The sequence below is a fragment of the Mauremys mutica genome, unplaced genomic scaffold, assembly GCF_020497125.1.
Source record: "Mauremys mutica isolate MM-2020 ecotype Southern unplaced genomic scaffold, ASM2049712v1 Super-Scaffold_100316, whole genome shotgun sequence".
NCBI lineage: Eukaryota > Metazoa > Chordata > Testudines > Geoemydidae > Mauremys > Mauremys mutica.
In genome coordinates this window covers 192,318-208,724 of record NW_025423312.1, presented here as the reverse complement: position 1 = coordinate 208,724, position 16,407 = coordinate 192,318, and the positions used below count along the sequence as shown (strand labels likewise).

General features: G+C 51.0%; 3 non-coding genes across 3 annotated transcripts; 2 read left to right on the top strand and 1 right to left on the bottom strand.

Moving 5' to 3' along the window:
• Positions 1-8,253: 8,253 nt before the first annotated feature.
• Positions 8,254-8,335, bottom strand: TRNAS-GCU. The gene has a single exon. It is a non-coding gene; the product is annotated as a tRNA-Ser (tRNA).
• A 5,494-nt stretch (positions 8,336-13,829) lies between these two features.
• TRNAL-UAA lies at positions 13,830-13,911 on the top strand. Its single transcript has one exon. It is a non-coding gene; the product is annotated as a tRNA-Leu (tRNA).
• Positions 13,912-16,334: 2,423 nt separating this feature from the next.
• TRNAK-CUU lies at positions 16,335-16,407 on the top strand. Its single transcript has one exon. It is a non-coding gene; the product is annotated as a tRNA-Lys (tRNA).

Below are 16,407 nucleotides of genomic sequence, written 5' to 3'. Positions count from 1 at the left end.
CACTTTCTCAACATCACTCATGATTTTATATACCTCTATCATGTCCCCCCTTAGTCTTCTCTTTTCCAAACTGAAGAGTCCTAGCCTCTTTAATCTTTCCTCATATGGGACCCTCTCTAAACCCCTAATCATTTTAGTTGCTCTTTTCTGAACCTTTTCTAGTGCTAGAATATCTTTTTTGAGGTGAGGAGACCACATCTGTACACAGTATTCGAGATGTGGGCGTACCATGGATTTATATAAGGGCAATAATATATTCTCAGTCTTATTCTCTATCCCCTTTTTAATGATTCCTAACATCCTGTTTACTTTTTTGACCGCCTCTGCACACTGCGTGGACATCTTCAGAGAACTATCCACGATAACTCCAAGATCTTTTTCCTGACTCGTTGTAGCTAAATTAGCCCCCATCATGTTGTATGTATAGTTGGGGTTATTTTTTCCAATGTGCATTACTTTACATTTATCCACATTAAATTTCATTTGCCATTTTGTTGCCCAATCACTTAGTTTTGTGAGATCTTTTTGAAGTTCTTCACAATCTGCTTTGGTCTTAACTATCTTGAGTAGTTTAGTATCATCTGCAAACTTTGCCACCTCACTGTTTACCCCTTTCTCCAGATCATTTATGAATAAATTGAATAGGATTGGTCCTAGGACTGACCCTTGGGGAACACCACTAGTTACCCCTCTCCATTCTGAGAATTTACCATTAATTCCTACCCTTTGTTCCCTGTCCATTAACCAGTTCTCAATCCATGAAAGGACCTTTCCTTTTATCCCATGACAGCATAATTTACGTAAGAGCCTTTGGTGAGGGACCTTGTCAAAGGCTTTCTGGAAATCTAAGTACACTATGTCCACCGGATCCCCCTTGTCCACATGTTTGTTGACCCCTTCAAAGAACTCTAATAGATTAGTAAGACACGATTTCCCTTTACAGAAACCATGTTGACTATTGCTCAAGAGTTTATGTTTTTCTATGTGTCTGACAATTTTATTCTTTACTATTGTTTCAACTAATTTGCCCGGTACCGACGTTAGACTTACCGGTCTGTAATTGCCGGGATCACCCCTAGAGCCCTTTTTAAATATTGGCGTTACATTAGCTAACTTCCAGTCATTGGGTACCGAAGCCGATTTAAAGGACAGGTTACAAACCTTAGTTAATAGTTCCGCAACTTCACATTTGAGTTCTTTCAGAACTCTTGGGTGAATGCCATCTGGTCCCGGTGACTTGTTAATGTTGAGTTTATCAATTAATTCCAAAACCTCCTCTAGTGACACTTCAATCTGTGACAGTTCCTCAGATTTGTCACCTACAAAAGCCAGCTCAGGTTTGGGAATCTCCCTAACATCCTCAGCCGTGAAGACTGAAGCAAAGAATCCATTTAGTTTCTCCGCAATGACTTTATCATCTTTAAGCGCTCCTTTTGAATTTTGATCATCAAGGGGCCCCACTGGTTGTTTAGCAGGCTTCCTGCTTCTGATGTACTTAAAAAACATTTTGTTATTACCTTTGGAGTTTTTGGCTAGCCGTTCTTCAAACTCCTCTTTGGCTTTTCTTATTACACTCTTGCACTTAAGTTGGCAGTGTTTGTGCTCCTTTCTATTTGCCTCACTAGGATTTGACTTCCACTTTTTAAAGGAAGTCTTTTTATCTCTCATTGCTTGTTTTACATGGTTGTTAAGCCACGGTGGCTCTTTTTTAGTTCTCTTACTGTTTTTCTTAATTTGGGGTATACATTGAAGTTGGGCCTCTATTATGGTGTCTTTAAAAAGGGCCCATGCAACTTGCAGGGATTTCACTTTAGTCACTCTACCTTTTAACTTTTGTCTAACTAACCCCCTCAGTTTTGTATAGTTCCCCCTTTTGAAATTAAAGGCCACAGTGTTGGGCAGTTGAGATGTTCTTCCCCTCACAGGGATGTTGAATGCTATTGTATTATGGTCACTATTTCCAAGCGGTCCTGCTATAGTTACCTCTTGGACCAGCTCCTGTGCTCCACTCAAGATTAAATCTAGAGTCGCCTCTCCCCGTGTGGGTTCCCGTACCAGCTGCTCCATGAAGCAGTCATTTAAAGTATCGAGAAATTTAAATGTATCGATCGGCACAGCCCCCTGACCAGGCCAGAGAGAGCAGCAGGTTTCCCGTATTGTTTCCCGCTCTTGTTTTCTTGACTAGTTTCTCCTCTGCACCAACTTCCACTTTTCCTCTGTGAGCCTGGCTAGCTCAGTTGGTAGCACTTCAGACTTTTAAACTGAAGGTCCAGGCTTCAAGTCCATGGTCAGGTGATAAACTACTCACCAAGATCTTACACTGTTGTTTCTGTAGTCCTCTTTGATGTTACTTTTTCTCTTCAGGATTTTCCCTTTCCTCAGAAGGCCCTTTTTGTGTGTGGGTTTGAAGGGGCAACTTCTTGACAGCCCCTCTGTCCTTGCAGCCTGGAGGAATAAAGGCCTCTGGGCATAGAGCATGTTCCTCCCCTGCACGCACACACACACACACAGAATATCCCTAAGGAATTAGAATCACCTGCTGCCTTCCCCGTTCCTGCTGGATCCCCAAATGAAGATGCTCTTCAGCCTAAACCCATGTCCCCTCTTTTCCCAGTGCCCCTCAATCCCAACCCTCAGTCCCTCCTATGCTCACTGCTCCTCACTCCCAACCAGAGCCTGCTCCTCTTCACCCTTCTCCTCTGTCCCAACCCACAGCCCCCTCCTATTCCCAGTGCTCCTCAATCCCAACCCACAGGCCCCCTCCTCACGCTGCTCCTCAATCCCAACCTACAGCCCCCTCCTATCCCCAGTGCCCCTCAATCCCAACCCACAGCCCCCTCCTATTCCCAGTGCCCCTCAATCCCAACCCACAGCCCCCTCCTATTCCCAGTGCCCCTCAATCCCAACCCACGGCTCCCTCCTTCTCTCCAGCAGCAGGTGCTTCAGACCCCCTCAGGAAGATTTTCTTGCAAGGTTTCGTGTATGAGGCTGCATGTGGATTTTACAGTATGTTGGAAATAGGTTGGGCTGCTTGCGGAAATGATCACTTGTGGCTGGTGTTGGATTCCCAGTCTCCATGTTACAGGGGCAGGAGTAAAATAAAGGGTTGTTATCCTTGTTGTGTGACTCGAGGGCAGCAGAACTGGGCTTGGCAGACCCTGATGGAGGGAATCACCCTCAATTCAATAGCACTTGCTAGGCAGGGGACAGGGGTTCCAAAGCCAAGGGGGTTGTGTCCTGGGTCCTAATACTAAAATTTAGGTGTTAGACCAGGGGTCTCAAACTCAAATGACCCCGAGGGCCGCATGAGGACTAGTACATTGGCCCGAGGGCCGCATCACTGACACGCCCCCTTGCTGCCCCTGGCCCCACCCCCAATCCACCCCTTCCATGAGGCCCCGCCCCTGCCCTGTCTCTTCTCCACCTCCTCCCCTAAGCGCGCGCAGTTTTAATAAATATATACACTCAGTAATGCACCTCACTCAAAGGACAAAACACGCACTTAGATTTACTGCCTAAGGCTCTGGGAGGGAGTTTGGGTGGGGGAGGGGGTCTGGATGCAGGCTCTGTGCTCGATGCAGGCTCCAGGCTGCGGCAGGGGGTGGGGGTGCAGGCTTTGGGACGGAGTTTGGGGATAGGAGGGAGTGCAGGGGTGAGGGCTGTGGGGCTGAGGGTGAGGGGTACATGATGCAGGAGGGGGCTCAGGGCTAGGGAAGAGGGTTGGGCTGTGGGGTGAGGGCTGTGGATGAGGGGTTCATGATGTGGGGGCGCTCAGGGCTGGGGCAGAGGATTAGGGTGCGGGGGGATGAGGGGTTCATGATGTGGGGGCGCTCAGGGCTGGGGCAGAGGATTAGGGTGCAGGGGGATGAGGGGTTCATGATGTGGGGGTGCTCAGGGCTGGGGCTGAGGATTAGGGTGCAGGGGGATGAGGGCTCTGGCTGGGGCTGAGGATTAGGGTGCAGGGGGATGAGGGGTTCATGATGTGGGGGTGCTCAGGGCTGGGGCTGAGGATTAGGGTGCGGGGGGAATGAGGGCTCTGGCTGGGGCTGAGGGTTTGGGGTTGGAGAGGCTCAGGGTAAGGGCAGCCTGCCTTGCCAGTACTGGCGGAGAGCAGGCACTAGGACCCTGCGGCAGCAGACAGCAAATCTGCTGGGAGCCCTCCGGGCAGCAGGCAGGGGAGAGGCGGCTGCGTTCTGTCAGGCAGGGACGCAACACAACGCGGCGGAGGGGGGGGAACACGCGGAGGGGGGGTGGCAGGCGGGGGCTGGGACCTGCTCCAGGCAGGGTCGCGGCGGCGGGGGGAGACCTGCGGTGGCCGGGGCCGATCCAGGCAGGACCGGGGGGGGTGGGGGTGGGAAGAGACCCAGCTCCAACTATTGCTGGAGCAGGGCGCCCAGCCCTGAATATTGCTGGGGCCCGGGCCCCACACAAATATATAACCTGCCGCCCATGCCCCCCGGCCCGGCCCGGCCCAGCCCCGGCGGGACTCGCTTCCCTTCCCCCGGCCCGGCCCGGCCCCGGCAGGTCCCGCTTCCCGTCCCCCCCCCCAGCCCGGCCCCGGCAGGTCCCGCTTCCCTTCCCCCCCCCCCAGCCCGGCCCCGGCGGGTCCCGCTTCCCTTCCCCCCCCCCCAGCCCGGCCCCGGCAGGTCCCGCTTCCCTTCCCCCGGCCCGGCCCGGCCCCGGCGGGTCCCGCTTCCCTTCCCCCCCCCCCCAGCCCAGCCCCGGCAGGTCCCGCTGCCCTTCCCCCGGCCCGGCCCGGCCCCGGCGGGTCTCGCTTCCCTTCCCCCCCCCCCACGGCCCGGGCCCGGGCCCGGCCCCGGCGGGTCCCGCTTTCCCCCCCCCTTACCCGAGCGCGTCTCCGGCGGTCCCGCTCAGAGCCGCGTGGTGAGGGGGCGGGGCTGGGAGCTCCACGCCGAGCGCAGCGCTCAGCCCAGAGCTCCCAGCCCCGCCCCCTCCCCACGCGGCTCGGCTCGGGGCGGGGCGGGGCTCAGGCGCTCGGACGGAGACTCGGCGCTCTATGCGCCGAGGCTCCAGGAGAGGGGCGGAGGCGGGAGCCTCCGCTTTTCTCTTGGGGGCCCCTGCGGAGCTCCCCTGGGGAGCTCCGCGGGCCGCAGGGAAGAGCTCCGCGGGCCGCATGTTTGAGACCCCTGTGTTAGACCAACCCTAACACAGAGTGGCAGTGGAGGGATGAGTGAGTCCCTAGACAACATAGTGAGTACGGTACCTTCTTATTTTCCCCCTTTTCCACCCAGGATGGGGGGGTGAACTGTACAGAGGCACCTCTGGGCTTGCACTGACTAAGGACAACAGCTGTGAGTGGGGTGCAGAGACATCTCAGCTCAAGCTCAAGCTCTGGGACCCCTCAAGGTTGGCAGGGAGTTTAGCAAGCAACCAACGTAAAATGGCAGTGGAGTATTACCCTGGTCTCAATGGCATTTCTCCATTGGTCTGTCTGCTTTGGGGCAGGGACAATAACACGTCCTGCTGTTTTCGTTATTTCAAAGGGCGGTTTAGGATTTTCATTCTCACACACAGTGCACAAAGCAGAACTCAACCCTCCGTGTAAACTGGATGAGCTGCCCACAGGTTCTGGCAGCCACAATGAGCCATTTGGTGTGAGAGCCCAGACCTGCCCCTGTCCCAGAGGGAGGGGGGTCATCTGTGACAGGCTGGGCCACTGACCTATCAGCTCTTAACTCTCAAAGTTTCAGTAATTCTGTTATCAGTGCCTTGTGAGTATAATTTAAACAGCCACACTGGGCTGAACCAAAGGCCCATCTAGCTCTGTGTTTTGTCCTCCCACATTAGCCAATACCAGGTACCCCAACAGTTACTCAACAAGGCACCACGAGGAATTGAACCCAGAATCGCCTGTTTACAAAGCAGGTGCTTTAGTCAGCTACGCCAGGGTGCCTGTGGGTGGCTGAAATACAGTGTCTGCCCACACCTGACTGCCATCCCCACTGGGGCCTGAAAAGCTTTGCTTGTGTTTGGATTCTGCAAAGCAGAGGAGCAGGTGACATTTTCCTTGCAAGCTGTGTGTGTGTGTGTGTGTGTGTGTGTGTGTGTGTGTGTGTGTGTGTGTGTGTGTGTGTGTGTGTGTGTGTGTGTGTGTGTGTGTGTGTGTGTGTGTGTGTGTGTGTGTGTGACTGAATCTTTGGCCAGGTCTGCACTACAAAGTTATTTCAGCATCATTATATTGCTCAGGTGTGTGAAAAACACACAACGCTCCCTTGGTCGGCAGCTTGTAGCTGGTGCACACACTGCAATGCCATGTCTGGTGACAAAACTGCCCTGTTTTGGTGACAAAATAAAACCACCTTGACGAGAGGCCTAGAGCTTTGTTCAGCAAACTTAAAGTGACAAATTGTCAGTGTAAATGCTGCTGGTCATTATATCACCATAACGGGCCTCCACCAGTATCCCACCATGCCTGCCATGAACTCACCTGCCTTGCATTCCTGTTACAGAGGTTGGGTCCCTCCCCTTTCATAGCTCCAGAAAGTTCTGACAGCTGAGTTGCTATGTACACCGGGATTAGGTTCATATAACTGCATTGTCAGCCTAAGTAATGTAATTACTCCAATCTAATTTCGTAGTGCAGACCTGTCCAAAGAATCACACACACACCTGGGGAGCAAAACGTCACCTGCTCCTCTGCTTTACAGAATCCAAACACGAACAACACTTGTCAGGGCCCAGTGGGGATTGGCAGAGAGTCAGGTGTGGGCAGACACAATGTTTTAAGTAACAGCAAGCATCATGGCTTAGCTAATTAAAACACCTGTCCTGTAAACAGGAGATTCTGGGTTCAACTCCCAGTGGTGATGTGGGTAGTGGCTTTTGGGGCACCTGGTATTGGTTACTGTCAAAAGACAAGATTCAGAGCTAGATGGACCTATGGTTTAAATTACACTCACAGGCACTGATAATAGAGTTACTGAAAGTTTGGGTGTTAAGAGCTGATAGGTCAGTGGTCCACTTCCCTCAATGCGGTTTTACCATTTCCACTTACTAAACTCCCTCCCAACCTCTATAAAATTACAGTGCAGACATATGGGCTTGAGCCCAGCCTCTGAGGCCCCATGAGGGTTTCTGAACCCAGGCTTCAGCGTGAACACAAATATCTGCACCACAGTTTTCAGCCCCTCAGCTTTAGCTCCATGAGCCCAAGTCAAATGATCCAGGCCAGCCCTGCTGCCATCTTTATCCCAGGAGAGATGGACTCTAAGGGTACGTCTCCACTGCAATGGAAGCCCAGGTGTGGCACGCTGTGCTCAAAGCAGCACCTGGAAGCCCCATATTCACCACTCTCATATAATGATGAGATGGTTTGTACAAAGTCTGCCTGGTGAGGTATCATTTCAAAAGTCTTGATCTGTTGAACATTAATATCATGTTGGATTGTGTGTGCTCACATTGGTTGGGAAGTTATGAAGTTTTGCTCTGTGTGTGTTACTGAGATATGTTATGAGGTTGGGAAATGCCCCCCACCAGCCTTTCAGGTGTGACAATGGAGGAGCCAGACTCGCTGCTGGCCCATTGAAGGGATCCACACTCCCAAGGACTATCCCAGGGACCGTGTACAATGCAGGCTTCTCCGAGATAGCACAGCAACAATGGACACTGCTTGACTCACATTGTAGCAAAGGAGCTTCCTAGCAAGTTGGAAGAAACTATGAAAGGGGGGTAGAGACATTATGAATTGGCTTCTCTCCCCCACAACTCAATACCTATAAACACATCTGGACGGCAAACACTGAACTGAGATAAATCAGAAGAGAATAATAATAATAATAATACATTCAAATCAAAGTCCCCAAACAGACTAGTATGGGTGTTTCAGCAGAAAATTTTCAGTCTGGGGAATTTTGTTTTCTCAGTCAGACCTTGCCAGGGGAAGCAGGGAGAAAATGTTTGAGTTGCCTCCTTCAGAACAGCTTGGTCTAGACACTAGCTCTGGTTCACTGCTCTGGCCTTGCTTGGGTTCAGGATATTTTCATAATTTGGGTAGGTCCCAGGGTGTTTGGGGGACAAGATGAGGATGTTCCCTTTTGAGATAAAAACTAAGAAATACAGCACTAGAGAATTATTTTTTTTTAGAAATCTGGGACTTAGACATTTTATTTAAAGCAAGGGAGTTCTGAGTTTCTGAGAAGGTTTTTGTTTGCAAGAAGCACCATTGTTTGATCTGTCATTGTACCAAAGGGGGAGAAGGTTTTTTATAAATGATGGGTGAAGACTAAACGCATCCAATGAGGATGGGATTCAAACCCATGCGTGCAGAGCACAATAGAGTAGCAGTCCATCACCTTAACCACTCGGCCACCTCATCATAACTGTTAAAAAAAGGACAGGAGGAGAAATCTAAGGTCAGCAGAGACAGGGCCAATAAGGCATTTTTAAATACCAAGCGGAAGCAGGGGCTGAATGAGCTCCCCCCTCACATCTAGTGAGGAGCTGGGGGAAAGACTTCAGGAACAGACCGTGTTTGCACAGACACACCTACTCTGCCTAGCTATGCAGCATGATGGGGCCACTTTCCCAAAATGACCAGTTTTGGCTGGTGGTGGGTTACAAATCACTTTAGGATTGAGTGGAATGAAATGTTATTATCCTTCCTGCATGAGTGAAGGGCAGCAGAACATACCTAGTCGGTCCTGATGGAGGGGTAGGTGGGTGAGGAATAGCTTTCATTGGACTTCATAGAAGTGATTGAGAACGTCACCCTAAAACAGTGGTCCCCAAACATTTTACACTGTGCCCTCTTATCTAGTTGGGGGAGGGCAAAACCAGAGCTTTAGGGATTCAGCCCTGGGTGGTGGGGCTCAGACTTTTGGCTTCAGCCCCAGGCCCCAACAAGTCTAATGCCAGCCCTGGCGACCCCATTAAAACAGGGTTATGACCCACTTTGGGGTCCTGACTCACAGTTTGAGAACCACTGCTCTATGCTAAAGGGAGAGAGTTTTCCTGTGGGTGTAGTTAATCCACTTCCCAAAGAGGTGGCAGCTATGTCAGTGGGAGAAGCTATATCGGTGGGTGCGCAAGATGTGGTGTTTACCACATTTAAGAAGTTTAATCAAACCCCATTTTTAAAACCACCTGTGATCTGGGAATGGCAAAGGACCTTGATGAAGCAGGGTTTGTCCTTCAAAGTCCTGGAGATCATGAGTCCATACTCCTTTGGTCATGGTGGTATAGCTCAGTGGTAGACTGCTTAATAGCAGATCAAGTGGTCCTTGATTCAAGCTCCAGTGTTCTCTTATAACCTTCTTTCTTTTTTTTAAAAAAAGGAAAACATTTTCATTTCCATTCTCCATTATGTTCAGGAGCTCCGCTATACGGGGGTCCTTGATATGTATGTAAACACTCAACATTTCACTGTCCAAATGCATAAAAACCTAGCAAAGCTGTCCATCAGCTGAAATCAGTTCCAATCCTCTAAGTGTCAATTTATGTTTTCATCAATTAAACAAAGGTATCATATGAATGTACATTTGCAGATCCCTCTTCTCCAGGAGCTGTGCTGTGCAGAAGAACAAGAACCACATCCAGCTGCAATTCAGGAGTCTGATAACCAAAGAGCCAATAAATGTTCTGAGGGCTGGAGAAAAATGCCTTCTAGTGAGCTATTGAACAAGCTCAACCTGTTTAGCTTATCAAAAGAAGATTGAAAGGTGACTTCATTGAAGTGTTGAAGGGCCTTAATGGAGAGAAAAGATTGGGTATGAAAGGGCTCTTGAATCTAGCAGAGAAAGGCATAACAAGACCCAGTGGCTGGAAGGTGAAAAAAGACAAATTCATATTACAAATAAGACGCAAATATTCAACAGCGAGGATGATTCACCACAGGAAGAAACTACCAAGGAAAGTGGTGGATTCATCATCTCCTGATGTCATTTAATGAAGACTAGATGCCTTTCTGGAATGTGTTTGCCCCAAAAGTAGCTATCGTGTCATACAGGAGGCCTGTGATATGCAGGGGGTCAGATTAGATGCTCTAATGATCTCTTCTGGCCATAAAGTTGACTAATTTCTGAAAAACTGAGTGTAGCATTGGGAGCAGCGTCTGATGTTTTCCTGTCTAGCCGGCTTGCTTCCTAGAACGAACGCTCCTTGAATGGGGTGATCCAAAGGGAGTAGCTTAAACCTCCAAAGTGCCTGGCCAGGGGGAGGACATTAGCACAGCAAGGGAGGGGTGTGGCAGTGACATCACAAAGGCCTTTTGCAGGACCTCAGACTATTGGTCAAAGGTGGTGGGGAGGTGGTGACCTCACAGAGAGATGCTGACATCAGCCAGGCAGGACAGGGGCGAGGGGCCAGGGAAAGCTCAGAGACCCCTGTGGCTTTGCTTCAGCAAGTCTCCTTCTCCAGGTCTCTCTTTGAGGACTGAGAGAGTATTCGGGTTCACGGACGTGAGCGCCAGGAGGAACCTCTTTTGAGTTTTCTCCTTCCCTTTTCCTGATTTTACTAGAAAACAACCATCCCTGTTTAGAAGGTAAGAGCCTCCTCAAGGTTTGAAACCTGTTCAGTCTGGTCCATCTGGTGACAGTTGAATTTTAGGCATGGAAAACACTAGCTTAAGAGGCAGAATTTTATTCCGCACCTGGGATTTTGTCCCTTAGAACCACTGGGGTCATTAGGGTTTGTCCTTTTTGTTTCACCTTTTCCTCCATCCATCCCTTCCTCCTTTCTCTTTGTCTCTTGCTTCTTTTGTCCTTTCACCTGTTCTCCTCCCAACACCAGGAGCTGTGTGTGTGTGTGTGTGTTGCGGGGGAGTGCTCTGCAGCTCCCACTGTGGGAGGTCCACCCAAAATGTGGGGCTGAAATAGTGCTCGGGCAGTGATCCCCATCAGTGACCTGGGCCATCCTTTGGGCTCTCTGGTGAGAACCCTCAGCCTCCCGTCCTCAGTCTCTACCCTGATTGGCTGAGCAGCGGGTTATTGACAGGGAGGAGACTCAGGTCTTTGTTGTTCTCTTTTAAGCCCAAGGAAATAAGTCATAACCTGTTATATGTTTGACAAATTTTGCTGCTTCGCTGCAGTAATGTTCTCTGAGCAGTTCATGCAACAAAGAATCCTGTGGCACCTTATAGACTAACAGACGTTTTGCAGCATGAGCTTTCGTGGGTGAATACCCACTTCTTCGGATGCAAGTGGTGGAAATTTCCAGGGGCAGGTTTATATATGCAAGCAAGAAGCAAGCTAGAGATAACGAGGTTAGTTCAGTCAGGGAGGATGAGGCCCTGTTCTAGCAGTTGAGGTGTGAAAACCAAGGGAGGAGAAACTGGTTCTGTAATTGGCAAGCCATTCACAGTCTTTGTTTAATCCTGAGCTGATGGTGTCAAATTTGCAGATTAACTGGAGCTCAGCAGTTTCTCTTTGAAGTCTGGTCCTGAAGTTTTTTTGCTGCAGGATGGCCACCTTAAGATCTGCTATTGTGTGGCCAGGGAGGTTGAAGTGTTCTCCTACAGGTTTTTGTATATTGCCATTCCTAATATCTGATTTGTGTCCATTTATCCTTTTCCTTAGAGACTGTCCAGTTTGGCCGATGTACATAGCAGAGGGGCATTGCTGGCATATGATGGCATATATTACATTGGTGGACGTGCAGGTGAATGAACCGGTGATGGTGTGGCTGATCTGGTTAGGTCCTGTGATGATGTTGCTGGTGTAGATATGTGGGCAGAGTTGGCATTGAGGTTTGTTGCATGGGTTGGTTCCTGAGCTAGAGTTACTATGGTGCGGTGTGCAGTTACTGGTGAGAATATGCTTCAGGTTGGCAGGTTGTCTGTGGGCGAGGACTGGCCTGCCACCCAAGGCCTGTGAAAGTGTGGGATCATTCTCCAGGATGGGTTGTAGATCCCTGATGATGTGCTGGAGGGGTTTTAGCTGGGGACTGTATGTGATGGCCAGTGGAGTCCTGTTGGTTTCTTTCTTGGGTTTGTCTTGCAGTAGGAGGCTTCTGGGTACACGCCTGGCTCTGTTGATCTGTCTCCTTATTTCCTCGTGCGGGTACTGTAGTTTTGAGAATGCTTGGTGGAGATTTTGTAGGTGTTGGTCTCTGTCTGTGGGGTTAGAGCAGATGCGGTTGTACCTCAGTGCTTGGCTGTAGACAATGGATCTTGTGGTGTGCCCGGGATGGAAGCTGGAGGCATGAAGGTAGGCATAGCGGTCGGTAGGTTTTCGGTATAGGGTGGTGTTAATGTGTCCATCAATTATTTGCACCGTAGTGTCTAGGAAGTGGACCTCCCGTGTAGATTGGTCCAGGCTGAGGTTGATGGTGGGGTGGAAGCTGTTGAAATCATGGTGGAATTTTTCCAGAGTCTCTTTCCCATGGGTCCAGATGATGAAGATGTCATCAATGTAGCGTAGGTAGAGAAGGGGTGTGAGTGGACGGGAGCTGAGGAAGCGTTGTTCCAGGTCAGCCATAAAAATATTGGCATATTGTGGGGCCATGCGGGTGCCCATAGCGGTGCCACTGATCTGGAGATATATATTGTCATCAAATTTGAAATAGTTGTGTCTGAGGATAAAGGCACAGAGCTCAGCAACCAGTTGTGCTGTGGCATCATCAGGGATACTGTTCCTGACAGCTTGTATTCCATCAGCGTGTGGGATGTTGGTGTAGAGAGCCTCTACATCCATGGTGGCCAGGATGGTGTTTTCTGGAAGGTCACCAATGCATTGTAGTTTCCTCAGGAAATCAGTGGTGTCACGGAGATAGCTGGGAGTGCTGGTGGCATAGGGTCTGAGTAGAGAGTCCACATATCCAGACAGTCCTTCAGTGAGAGTTCCAATGCCCGAGATGATGGGGCGTCCAGGATTTCCAGGTTTGTGGATTTTGGGCAGTAGATAGAATAGCCCTGGTCGGGGCTCTAAGGGTATGTTGATTTGTTCTGCTGAGCTCCAGTTCATCTGCAAATTTGACACCATCAGCTCAGGATTAAACAAAGACTGTGAATGGCTTGCCAATTACAGAACCAGTTTCTCCTCCCTTGGTTTTCACACCTCAACTGCTAGAACAGGGCCTCATCCTCCATGACTGAACTAACCTCGTTATCTCTAGCTTGCTTCTTGCTTGCATATATAAACCTGCCCCTGGAAATTTCCACCACTTGCATCCGAAGAAGTGGGTATTCACCCACGAAAGCTCATGCTGCAAAACGTCTGTTAGTCTATAAGGTGCCACAGGATTCTTTGTTGCTTTTACAGATCCAGACTAACACGGCTACCCCTCTGATACTTGAGCAGTTCATGATTCTCTCTAACATTGCAGTTCTCCTCAAATACTTGCTGAATAATTACTGTGCACTGTTGTTGGTCTGGAGCTCATCTGAGAGCACTTTATTCAGGTCATTCAATGTGTGAAATTCAAGTTCTGATGGTTAGTTTGAAAATCAGGGATCTTAGGTCCTATTCCCAACTCTGCCACTGGTTGGCTGTGTGACCTAAGACAAGTCAATTCTCCTTTCTCAGCCTTAACTTCTCCCTCTTTCAAGTAGGGATAATAATGATCCGCTCCTACCTACCTCACGGTGAGTGGAGGATGGGGATCCATCGGAGAGTGTCACTAAGAGTATCAGAGGGGTAGCCGTGTTAGTCTGGATCTGTAAAAGCAGCAAAGAGTCCTGTGGCACCTTATAGACTAACAGACGTATTGGAGCATGAGCTACTGCACATGGCTAAGCAAACAGAACAAACCCCAAATCCCCCCTGTGCTTTGGGAGCCAGGTTTGTGGTGGGAATTCTGTAGTTCAGATGACTTCAAGCCTGGACATTGTGATTCTTTACCAGTTTCTCTGGCATGGGGGCAGTTTTGTGCTCACAGCTGTGATGGCCGAGTGGTTAAGATGTTGGAGTTAAAATCTAATAGGGTTCCCCTGCACAGGTTTGAATCCTGCTCACAGCGAGGCCTGTGTTTTAGCCAGTCGCTCACCCAGGGCAATACCTCTGTACAACCCCCTGAGACACTCTCAATTCTCTCCCCAACCCAAGTAAATCCTGTTCTGCTCCTTTCCTAGAGATCCCTGGGACACCACCTCACACTGTGTCCCTGAGGGGTCAGGCAAACTCTTAGCGCCTGAAGCCTCTGCCACTCACCTGGTGCCCCATAGATGAGCCACAGCCCTGGTTCTGCTCCTCTCTCTAGGGTGCGAAAGGAGCTGAGTCAGCAAATCCATAGGCGCTACGGGGCTGCAGAACCAACAGAGGAAAAATAGGTGCTCAGGGCCCACTGGCAGCCAGCTCCCCCCTCCCCCCCACTACAGGCCTTGCCGACAAGCTCCTCCTCTTCCCCTTCAGCCCCTCCCACCTGCCAGTGATCAGCTGTTCAGTGGGGTGCAGGAGGCGCTGGGCGGGGAGAGGGAGGAGTAAGAGACAGGGAGAGGTGGGGGAGGGAGAGGAATGGGGCAGGAGGGGACGAGGGTGGGAGCTTGGGGGAAGGGGTGGAGTGGGGGCAGGGCCTTGGAAGGAAGGGGAGGAGTTGTTGCGGGTGGCCCTGATGGGAAGCACCGACTATCACAGTGACAATACAACTGACCAGCCTTGCGGGGGAGGCTGAGGGAGATCCGCACTCACCAGGTCTCTTCTCTCCCCCACGGTGAGCCAGACACTGCTCTCTCCTGGCTCTCACTCTAGCAGCTGGACGCCAAGGAGCCATTTCCCCACAGGAAGTGCATTGAGTGCCCCTGTGGTGCTGGGGGGCTGGCGCTGCTGCTGCCTGTGGGGCTGGCAGGGGGGCTGATGTCTGCACAGACTCTCAGCTGCCAGGCCGGAGGGGGCACTTGGGACCTTACCAGACTGGCTCAGTGAAGACGGGGGGTTGACAGAGCAATACAGACGCTCTCCAGAGCACGGAGCAGCATCCGCCCATGCAGCCAGGCAATGAGCATTTCCCACAGCCTGGAGCCGAGGGGGAGGCGGCAGCTGCTGTTCCAGCTCCTTGGGGTCAGGCCCTGTCAGCCAACAGCCACTTCTTACTCCCCACAGCTAAGGGCATCGGGTTCCTCCGGTGGGGTGTGGAGGAGCCGTTCATTTTCCTGTCCTTTTTGTGTGCAACTGCTGACAAAAACATCCCAGACAGAGAAGCAACAGGCCAAAATACTGCCATGTATCTGCCAAAGTATCTCAGTTGGGAGAGTGTTAGACTGAAGATCTAGAAGTCCTTGGCTCAATCCCGGGCTTTGGCAGCCCCTTTCATCTCTCTTTGTGCAGGGGTGGCTTGTTTCCTGGGAGCACAGCAGTGCCTGCACCCAAGGTGAGTCCCTAAGCTTGGGCTCTGCAGTAGGAAAACATAGAATGGGCTTCTGCCCCTAGTTGGCCCACCTGCCCTTTAACAAGGAGAGATGGGAGCTGTCTTTCCCAATGTGGCAGGAAGAGAGTGAGGAAGGGCAGCCCTCAAGGATGGTGCCAGAGGGCTGCTGGGCAGTGACAGGCAGGGATTGGGGATGGAAGCTCCTCTGTGCAGCTGAGCAAGGGCAGTACCAGGGAAGGGGCATCTGTAAAAGTGACCCAGCAACACCTCTCCTCCTCTGGGCACCTAGAGCAGAGGCGGCTGGGAAGGGAAGGCTTAAAAGCCACAGAGCAACTGAGGTCAGGGCTAGAGGAGGGCAGGACCATGCCTACGTGTGGCCTTCAGACAGGCACAAAAACACCCAGCCAGGCTGCTCCCTGCCATGCCAAACGCCCACTTTCTTTGGCAAGTCAGGAAGGGCAAAGCCTAGACTGGAAGCACCTGGGGCTCATGTCCCAGCCTTTGTGACGCCCAACCCCCAACTCCTTCCCGGGGCTCTAGCTGACGGCAGAGCATTGGCCGGAGCGGCCAAGAAGAGGTTCCAGTCCTGCAAGGAGCAGGACGTTCAGCACAACGGTAAAATTGCAGAAACACAACCACCAAAGGACTTAAACCCTCAATCTTCTGATCCACACTCAGATGCCTTATCCATTAGGCCACATGGTAACATGAGAAAAACCCCTCCAAGCACTTCTTTGGAAAAGGCGACATTGTGTTTCTCAGGTCATCTGCTGAGGGGGCCGAGACTCTCTGGGCACAAGAAGTCGAGTTCCCAGTGACACGTGAGACTTAATTCTATGGGTCTAGGTGAAGGGTTTTGACAGGGAGGCTCAGGCATGGGGGATTGGGGTGCAGCGGACGGACCGGCTGTCTAGGTGTGGAGATTTAGTCGCACTGAGGCACAGGAGGGAGGAGGAGGAGGAATCCTGCTGACAGGCAGTGGCTGTGCAGAAAAAGAGGAGGGGTTCCTGGGATTTTTTTTGCCTCTCGTTTGCCTGCCTGCTCGCTCTTGTGGTGAATGGTGAAAATGGTCTCACCAAGCGCAGGTAGCTCAGTTGGTAGAGCATCAGGCTCTTAATTTGAGGGTCCAGGGTTCAAGCCCTTGTCTAGGCA